The sequence below is a fragment of the Orycteropus afer genome, unplaced genomic scaffold (genome assembly GCF_000298275.1).
Source record: "Orycteropus afer afer isolate SDZICR_OR568_19922 unplaced genomic scaffold, OryAfe1.0 scaffold00096, whole genome shotgun sequence".
NCBI lineage: Eukaryota > Metazoa > Chordata > Mammalia > Tubulidentata > Orycteropodidae > Orycteropus > Orycteropus afer.
In genome coordinates, this window is record NW_006921683.1 from 8838667 (window position 1) to 8847798 (window position 9132).

Sequence of the window (9132 nt, forward strand, 5' to 3'; positions counted from 1 at the left end):
AATAACCTTCAAAAAACTTGTCAGTCTTGCAGGCCCTGAGTGTCCTTGGTGTTGCTGGAAAGCAGAACGTGTTCTTAAGCCCCAGGAATCTGCAAGAGCACTGTCTCTTTAAATATCAAAAATAGTTGGTCAAGCTGCTTTTTAAACATTCAAAATGGCAGTGTCCTCCAGACCGGCAAAAGTCCACAGCTCAGTCCACCTTTCTCTTCACCTTCTCTGTTTGTTCCCCAGCCACCGTGCACAGTCCTCCACACAGACCCTGGCTAGCTGGGTTGATTTTTAGGTTAATTGTTAGGTCCTACTAACACTCAGGAACCTCCAAGCTGTCTGTGCCATCAGGTTCGCACAGGATCGATGCCAGACCGCAGCTCTGTCTGTCTCTTTTTTTGGTATTTTCACACAAATTCTTCTTCAAGTTGGGGTTTAGTCCACTTCGATATCCTTCCCTTCAAGGCTCAGGGGTCCAGGATTATCTTCTGTGTCTGTCTTAATTGGTTTCCCTTTTCTTTGTTGAAGAGGGTCTGTGCAGTCTTTCTGCCTAGTCCGCCATCTTGCCGGGGCTCATTTACAGGGGATATTTTTGATTTATGTTTTAAAGATTATTAAAGGGCAATAGTTCAGGAGTTCACCCAATCTCCATGGATCCAGAAAGTTTGGAATCTAAGAGAACTGGAAACTCTGGTTTGCATCTCCCCCTCCCCATTTGACTAGGATTCTTCTATGGAAACTTTGATCTGTGTTCAATAATTGTAGCCAGACACCATCCAGTTCTGATCTCATGACAAAGGAGGTAGTTGTTCATAGAGGCAGTTAGCCCCACATTCCATATCCACTCCTTATCCTTGACTCTCTTTCTCCTCTGTTGCTCTAGGCAAATAGAGACAGATTGTTGCACCCTGGATGGCCACTTGCAAGCTTTTAAGACCTCAGGAACCTATGCAACAACAAACTGTGAGATAGCATAGAACCACTAAACATGTTATTAGGCCAGTTAACTGCCCCATAAAAACATGACCCTAAACCTAAACCAAGAAACCAAATCCCATGACATGTTTGGTTGTGTATAAGAAGACTTAGCAACTATATATATATATATATATATATATATATATATATATATATCACTATTGTAAACATCTATCTCACAACTATTAACAGTTCAACTTTTTATACAAGTACAACTACTGATTGCAATTACAACAACCAGCTGTGGAACACTACATTCAGTCAATGTGGTGTTTCCATCAACTTTAACCCCTTTGTCCCTCTTTCCCCTCTCCCTCATAACCACAAATGAACTTTGGTCTCAGTACATTTGCCTGTTCTTTTTATGTAGTTACACACACACACACACACACACATTTGTCTTTTTGTGATTGACTTATTTCACTCAGCACAATGTCTTCAAGTTCCATTCATACTATAGCATGTATCAAGACATTATTTCTCCTACTGACTAAGTAGGATTCCATTGTATCAATGTATGACATCTTTTTTATCCATTCATCTGTTGATGGGCATTTAGGTGCCACCTTTTGGCTACAGTGAAACGTGCAACGAACGTTGGTGTACAACTTTTGTTTTTTTTTAAGTCTCTGCTTTCAACTCCTTTAGGTATACCAAGATGAGGGCTTGGAGGCTGCTTTCTGCTTGGGTTTGTGGTAGTTATGTTTGTGTGTCAACTTGGGTGGGTCTGGTTGAGTGGCTGAGCAGCTGGTAGTAGTTATTCCCCACGATGAGACTGGCAATCAACTCCATGGTGGGATCTACCACAAACAGCTAATTAGCTGCTTTTGGTATGTGGTCTGCTTCCCATATATAAGAAGCAGCTTTGAGAATGGTCTCGAGTTATGGCATGCTTGGACCCTGCATGCTCTGCCGATCTTGGGATTTACAATGGACTTAAATTAATGGCCTACTGTGTGGTGTGGTAACATTGGGATTGTGCCTTTTTACTTGTCAACTTTGGCCTTCTCAGCCTCAGCAGCCAGCAGCTGTCTGAGTGAAAAATGCCTCTAGCTCCAATGGGCCAGGAGCTGGAGGCAGAGCTGGATCCCAAGGTTGAGGGGCTTTCACCCATCCCCTGGAGTCTGGCACTTTAAACTTGGACTCAAAGCCTCCACATTGTAAGAATAAACTCCTGTTTGTTAAGGCCATCCACATTTGTGGTATATTCCTGTCAGAGCAGCACTAGGAAACCAGAACAGTGTTGTTCTATATTAAGGCCAGGGCCTGAGGGAGGCAGGCTCAGGGCTTGGAGGCCACTTTCACTTGGATGAGGCTCTATATTAAGGTGTGGGCCTAAGGTAGGCAGACCTGGGCTTAGAGGCTGCTTTTCGCTTGAGTGTGGCTCTATATTAAGGCAGGGGCCTGAGGGAGGGAGGTGCAAAGGGGTTAGGAGCAACTAAGGGAGATAAACTTGTCTGTTAGTTTGTTGTCCTGTGGTGGCTTACCTGTTGCTGTCAGCCTAGAGGTTATGCCACCATGTTGCAAAATGCCAGCATGATTACTCATGGTGGAGAGGTTTCAGTGGAGCTTCTGGGCTGAGACTCAGAAGGAAGGGGCCATCCACTTCTCAAAGAATTGGCCAGTGAAAACCTTACAAATAGGAGTGAAATACTGTCTGATATATTACTGGAAAACTTTATGAATAGCCTTGAAATATTGACTGACATAGTGTTGGAAGATGAGACCATCAGGTCAGAAGGCACTCAAAATTTGACTGGGGAAGAGCTGACTCCTCAGAGTAGAGATGATCTTAACAATATGGATAGAGTAAAACTCTTGGGACCACCATTGGCTGATGTGGCACAACTGAAAATGAGCAGAAACAGATGTAAACATCCATTAATAATTGGAACATGGAATGTACCAAGTATGAATGTAGTAAAATTGGAAGTTGTCAAAAATGGAACACATAAAGATCGATATCCTAGGTATTAGTAAGCTGAAATGACTGGTTTTCACCATTTTGAATCAGACAACTATATGATCTACTATGCCAGGAATGAGGAGCTCTGGTAGCACAGTGGCTAAAGCACTTGACTGCTAACCAGAAGGCTGGCGGTTCAAACCCACCAGCCACTCCTTGGAAGGAAGGTTGGGCAATCCTACTTCCGTAGTGATACTGCCTCGGAAACCCAAGGAGGGGTCGCTATGAGTCAGGCCGACTCGACGGCACATAACAACAACAACAACATGCCAGGAATGAGAAATTGAAGAGGAATGGTGTGGCATTCATCATCACAAAGACTGTTTCAAAATCTGTCCTGAAGTACAATGCTGTGAGTGATAGGATAATACCCATACATCTACAAGGAAGACCACTTACTACTACTATTATCCAAATTTATGCACCAACTACCAATGCCAAAGATGAGGATATTGAAGATTTCTACCATCTTCTGCAGTCTGAAATTGATCAAACATGCAATCAAGATGTGTTGATTATCATTGGTGACTGGAATGCAAAAGTTGGAAACAAAGAAGAGTTGCCAGTAGTTGGAAAATATGGCCTTGGAGATAGAAATAATGCTGAAGATCCCATGATAGAATTTTTGTAAGACCAATGACTTATTCATTGTCAATACCTTTTATCAACAACATAAGCAGCGACTATACCCGAGGACTTCACCAGATGGAATACACAGGAATCAGAATGACTACATCTGTGGCAAGAGATGATGGAGAAGTTCAGTATCTTCAGCCAAAACAAAGCCAGGACCTAATTGTGGAACAGACCATCAACTGCTTATATGCAAGTTCAACTTGAAATTGAAGACAATTAAAACAAGTCCACAAGAGCCAAAATATGACCTTGATAATATCTCTCCTGAATTTACAGACCATTTAAAGAATAGATTTGATGTATTCGATACCAATGATCGAAAACCAGAGGAATTGTGGGATGATATCAAGAACATCATGCATGAAGAAAGCAAGAGGTCATTAAAAAGACAAGAAAGGAAGACAAGACCAAAACTGATGTCAGAAGAGACTCTGAAACTTGCCTTTCAGTGAAGAGTAGCTAAAGCAAATGGAAGAAATTACAAGATAAAGGAGCTGAATAGAAGATCTCAACGAACAGCTTAAGCAGACAAAGCCAATTACTATAATGAAATGCACAAAGACCTGGAGTTAGGAAACCAAAAGGGAAGAACATGCTCAGCATTTCTCAAGCTGAAATAACTGAGGAAAAAAATTTAAGCCTCAAGTTGTAATATTGAAAGATTCTATGGGCAAAATATTGAATGATGCAGGAAGCACCAAAGAAGATGGAAGGAATACACAGTCACTGTACCAAAAAGAATTAGTCAATGTTGATCCATTTCAGGAGGTGGCATATGATCAAGAACCAGTGGTACTGAAGGAAGAAGTTGAAGCTGCACTGAAGGAACTGGCAAAGAACAAGGCTCCAGGAATTGATGAAATACCCATTAGATGTTTTAACAAAAGGATGCCCCTCTGGAGGCACTCACTTGGTTATGCTACCTGGCCAAATGACTGGAAGAGATCCATATTTGTACCCATTCCAAAGAAAGGTGATCCCAAAGAATGTGGAAATTATCAAACAATATCATTATATTAAGTAACATCCACAGTATATTGACAGACAGCTTCAGATATGCAAGCTAGATTCAGAAGAGGATGTGGAATGAGGATATCGTTGCTGATGTCAGATGGATCTTGACTGAAAGCAAGAATACCAGAGAGATGTTTACTTATGTTTTATTGACTATCCAAAAGGATTTTATTGTGTGGATCATAACAAATTGTGGATAACATTGAGAAGAATGAGAATTCCGGAACATTTGATTGTACTCATGAGGAACTTGTACTTAGATCAGGAGGCTGTCATTCAAATAGAACAAGGGGAAACCACATGGTTCAAAATCAAGAAGGGAGTGTGGCAGGGTTGTATCCTTTCACCAGACTTATTCAATTCGTGTGCTAAGCAAATAATCTGAGAAACCGGATTATATGAAGAAGAACGTGGCATCAAGATTGGAGGAAGACTCATTAACAACCTGCCATACACAGATGACACAACTTTGCTTGCTGAAAGTGAGGATGACTTGAAACACTTACTGATGAAGATTAAAGACTACAGTCTGCAGTACGGATTGCATCTCAGTATAAAGAATGGGAGCTCTGGTAGCATAATGGCTAAGACACTTGCCTGCTAACCAGACGGCTGGCGGTTCAAACCCACGAGCCACTCCTCAGAAGGAAGGTTGGGCGATCCTACTTCCATAGTGATACTGCCTCGGAAACCCAAGGAGGGGTCGCTATGAGTCGGGTTTGACTCGATGGCACATAACAACAACAACAATAAAGAAAATAAAAATCATCACAACTGGTCCAAAAAACAGCTTAATGGTGGATGGAGAAAAGACTGAAGTTGTCAAGGATTTCAATTACTTGGCTCTACAATCAACAGCAATGGAAGTAGCAGTCAAGACATCAGATGATATATTGCATTGGGCAAATCTGCTGCAAAGAATCTCTTTTCAAATAACAGCAAAGATGTCTCCCTGAAAACTAAGGTGCGCCTAATCCAAGACATGGTATTTTCAATAGCCTCTTATGCATGTGAGAGATGGGCAATGAATAAGGAAGACCGAAAAAGAGGTGATGCTTTTGAGTTGTGATGCGGGGAAAGAATTCTAAAAGTACCATCAACTGGTAAAAGGGCTAACAAATCTGTCCTGATGGAAGGGCAGCTAGCTCCTTGGAAGCAAAAATGGCCAGACTTTGTCTCACCTACTTTGGTCATGTTGTCAGAAGGAACCATTCCCTGGAGAAGGATATCATGCTTGGTAAAGTGGAGAGTCAACAAGGAAGAGGAAAGCCCTCAAGGAGATGGATAGACATAGTGGCTGCAATGATGGGCTCAGGTATAGCAAGTATTGTGAGGCTGGCACAGGACCAGGCAGTGTTTTGTTCTGCTGTGCATAGGGTCGCTGTGAGTCACAGACAACTTGATGGCACCTAACAACAACATGAGTGGATTGGGCACTCTATTTCTGTAGAGATACTGCCTTGGAAACCCAAGGAGGGGTCACTATGAGTCGAATGGACTCAACAGTAGTGAGTTTGGTTTGGTTGGGTATGACTGAAATTGATGAGGTAATTCTATTTTTCACTTATTTGAGGAAATGCCACATTGTTTTCCACAGTGGCTATACCATTTTGAATTTTCACCACAATGAATAAAGGTTCCAATTTCCTTATACTCTTCTCAACATTTATTACTTATTTATTTAGTTTAACTTAACAATCACAGTGGGACTGAAATGGTATCTCACTTTGGGTTTTGATTTGCATTTCTGTGATTGCTAGTGACATTGAGGATCTTTTAATGTGTCCGGTGACCATTTGAATGTCCACTTTCATAAAATGCCAATTCAAGTCCTTTGCTCATTTTATGATTGGATTATTTGAATTTTTGTTAAGTTAGCAAACTTTTACATATATTTTGATTATTAGATTCTTACCAGATACATGGTTTCTGTAGATACTCTCACAGTTGGTAGCTTGTCTTTTCACATTTTTGGTAAAATCTTTTGATAGACAAAAGTGGTTTTGTTTTATGTATGTATGTATTTACTAAATGAGGTCCTATTTATTTCATGTAATGCCTAAGGCATTTGACTGCTAACCAGAACACTGGTGGTTCAAACCTACCAGCCACTCCTCAGAAGGAAGGTTGGGCAGTCTACTTCCATAGTGATACTGCCTCGGAAACCCAAGGAGGGGTTGCTATGAGTTGAAATCGACTCGATGGCAGTGATTTTGGTTTATTTATTTATAATGTCTTTTACTGTTTGTGTTTTTTTAGATAATCTATTGTACAAAGCTAGGCGTGGCAGCATTGCTCCTGCACTTTCCTCTAAGTATTTTACAGTCTTAATTTGCACATTTAGTCCTTAATCCATTTTACATTTATTTTTTGTGTGAGGTGTGAGGCATGAGTCCAATTTCATTTTTCTGCATGCAGAAATCCAATTTTTCCAATACCATATATTGAAGAGGTTCTTCTTTCCCCATCAAATATACTGAGCACCCTTGTCAAAAAATCAGTTGACTACAGATGTGCAGGTTTAATTCTGGTCTCTCAATTCTATTCCATTGGTCTATGTGTCTATTGTTATACCAGTACTAGGATGTTTTAATTACTGTAGCTGCATAGTATGTTTGAAAGTCAAGAAGCGTGAGCTCTCCTAGTCTGTTCCTTGAACACTTAGTTATTTATGGCCTCTTTCTATTCCACATATGAAGATTGTTTTTCCTATTACTGTAAAGAAGGCTTTTAGAATTCTGATCATGATAGGATTGAATCAATAGATCATTTAGGGTAGTATTGACATCATAACAATATTAAGTCTTCCAAGTCATGAACATGGAACATCTTTTCATTTATTGAAGTCTTTTCAAATATCCTTTTGCAATGTTTTGTATTTCTGAAGGCATAAGTCCTTCATATCCCTGGTTAGAGTTTTTCCTAGGTATTTTATTTCTTAGATGCTATTGCTCTGGTAGTTTAGCACCTAACACACTTGACTGCTGACCAGAAGGCCAGCAGTTCAAACCCACCAGCCACTCCTCAGAAGAAAGTTTGGGCAATCTACTTCTATAGTGATACTACCTTGGAAACCCAAGTAGGGGTCGCTATGAGTCGAGTCGAAATCATTGGCAAATAACAACAACAACAGCAATGTAAATGGAATTGTTTCCCAAATTTCCTTTTCAGATTTCTCATTGCTGGTGTATAGAAGCCCAGCTGAATGTGTTTCTGACTTTGTCACCCTGCAGTCCCTGGCTATAAGGGCTGATTTTTAGGTTAATTTGTAGGTCCTAACACCACTTGGCAGCATCCAAGCTGTCTGTGCCATCAGGATTACTGCCAGACCGCAGCTCCATATGTCTCCTTTTTTGGTGTTTTCATGCAAATTCTGCTAGGTGGAGTTTAATCCACTTCTTATCTTTCCCTTCAAAGCTCATGGGTCCAGGATTATCTTCTGTATCTGTATTAATCTGTTCCCCTTTTCTTTGATGAAGAGGTTCTGTGCAGTCTTTTTGCCTATTCTGCCATCTTACTGGAACTCCTATTCAATAATTATATATGCACATACATTGTAGTACTTAAATATGTAAAACAAATATTGGTAAAATTGAAGGGAGAAATAAATAGTACTACAATAATAGTTGCAGACTTCAATATATTACTTTCAATATTAGACAGAACATCTAAGAATAAGATCAACAAAGAAACAGAGGACCTGAATGATACTATAGATCAACTAGATTTAACAGACATATATAAAACACACCCACCCCCCAACAACTCAATATACCTCATATTCCAGTGCACATGTATTATTCTCCAGGATAGGCTTCATGTTACAAAGCAAGCCTAGATAAATATTTAAAAATTGAAATCATACAAAGAATTTTTTCTGATCGTGATTGAATCAAGTTAGAAATCAATAACAGAAAAAAAAAAAAAATCCAAACATGAAAAATGAACACACATATGGAAACTATACAACACATTATTGCTACCAATGACTTAAGGAAGAAATCAAGGGAAAGCACAAATTTCTTAGAGTCATATGACAATGAAAGCACAACATACCAAAACTTATGTGATAAGCAAAGGCAGTACATAGAGAGAAACTTATAACGATAAATGCTTAGATCAGTAAAGAAGAAATAAATCAACAGCCTAACACAACAACTCCAGAAACTAAAAAGGGAAGAGTAAACTGAACCTAGAACTACCAAAGGAAATGAAATAACAAAGATAAGGGCATAAATAAAACATAATAGAGATAATCAATAAAATCAGAGTTTGATTCTTCAAAAAGATTGGTAGAATTGAGAAACTTTTAGCTCTACTGACAAAGAAAAAAGAAAAAGAGAAAAGATGCAAATAACTAAAATAAGAAACAAAGAAAGGGATATTATAAATGACAGAAAAATAAAGAGAATGATGAGAGAACATTGTGAATAACTATACAGCAACAAACTGAATTTAGAGATCATCTAAAGAATAGATTTGATGCATTGAACACCAAGGACCAAAAGCCAGATGAATTATAGGAAGATATCAAGAATATTATCCATGAA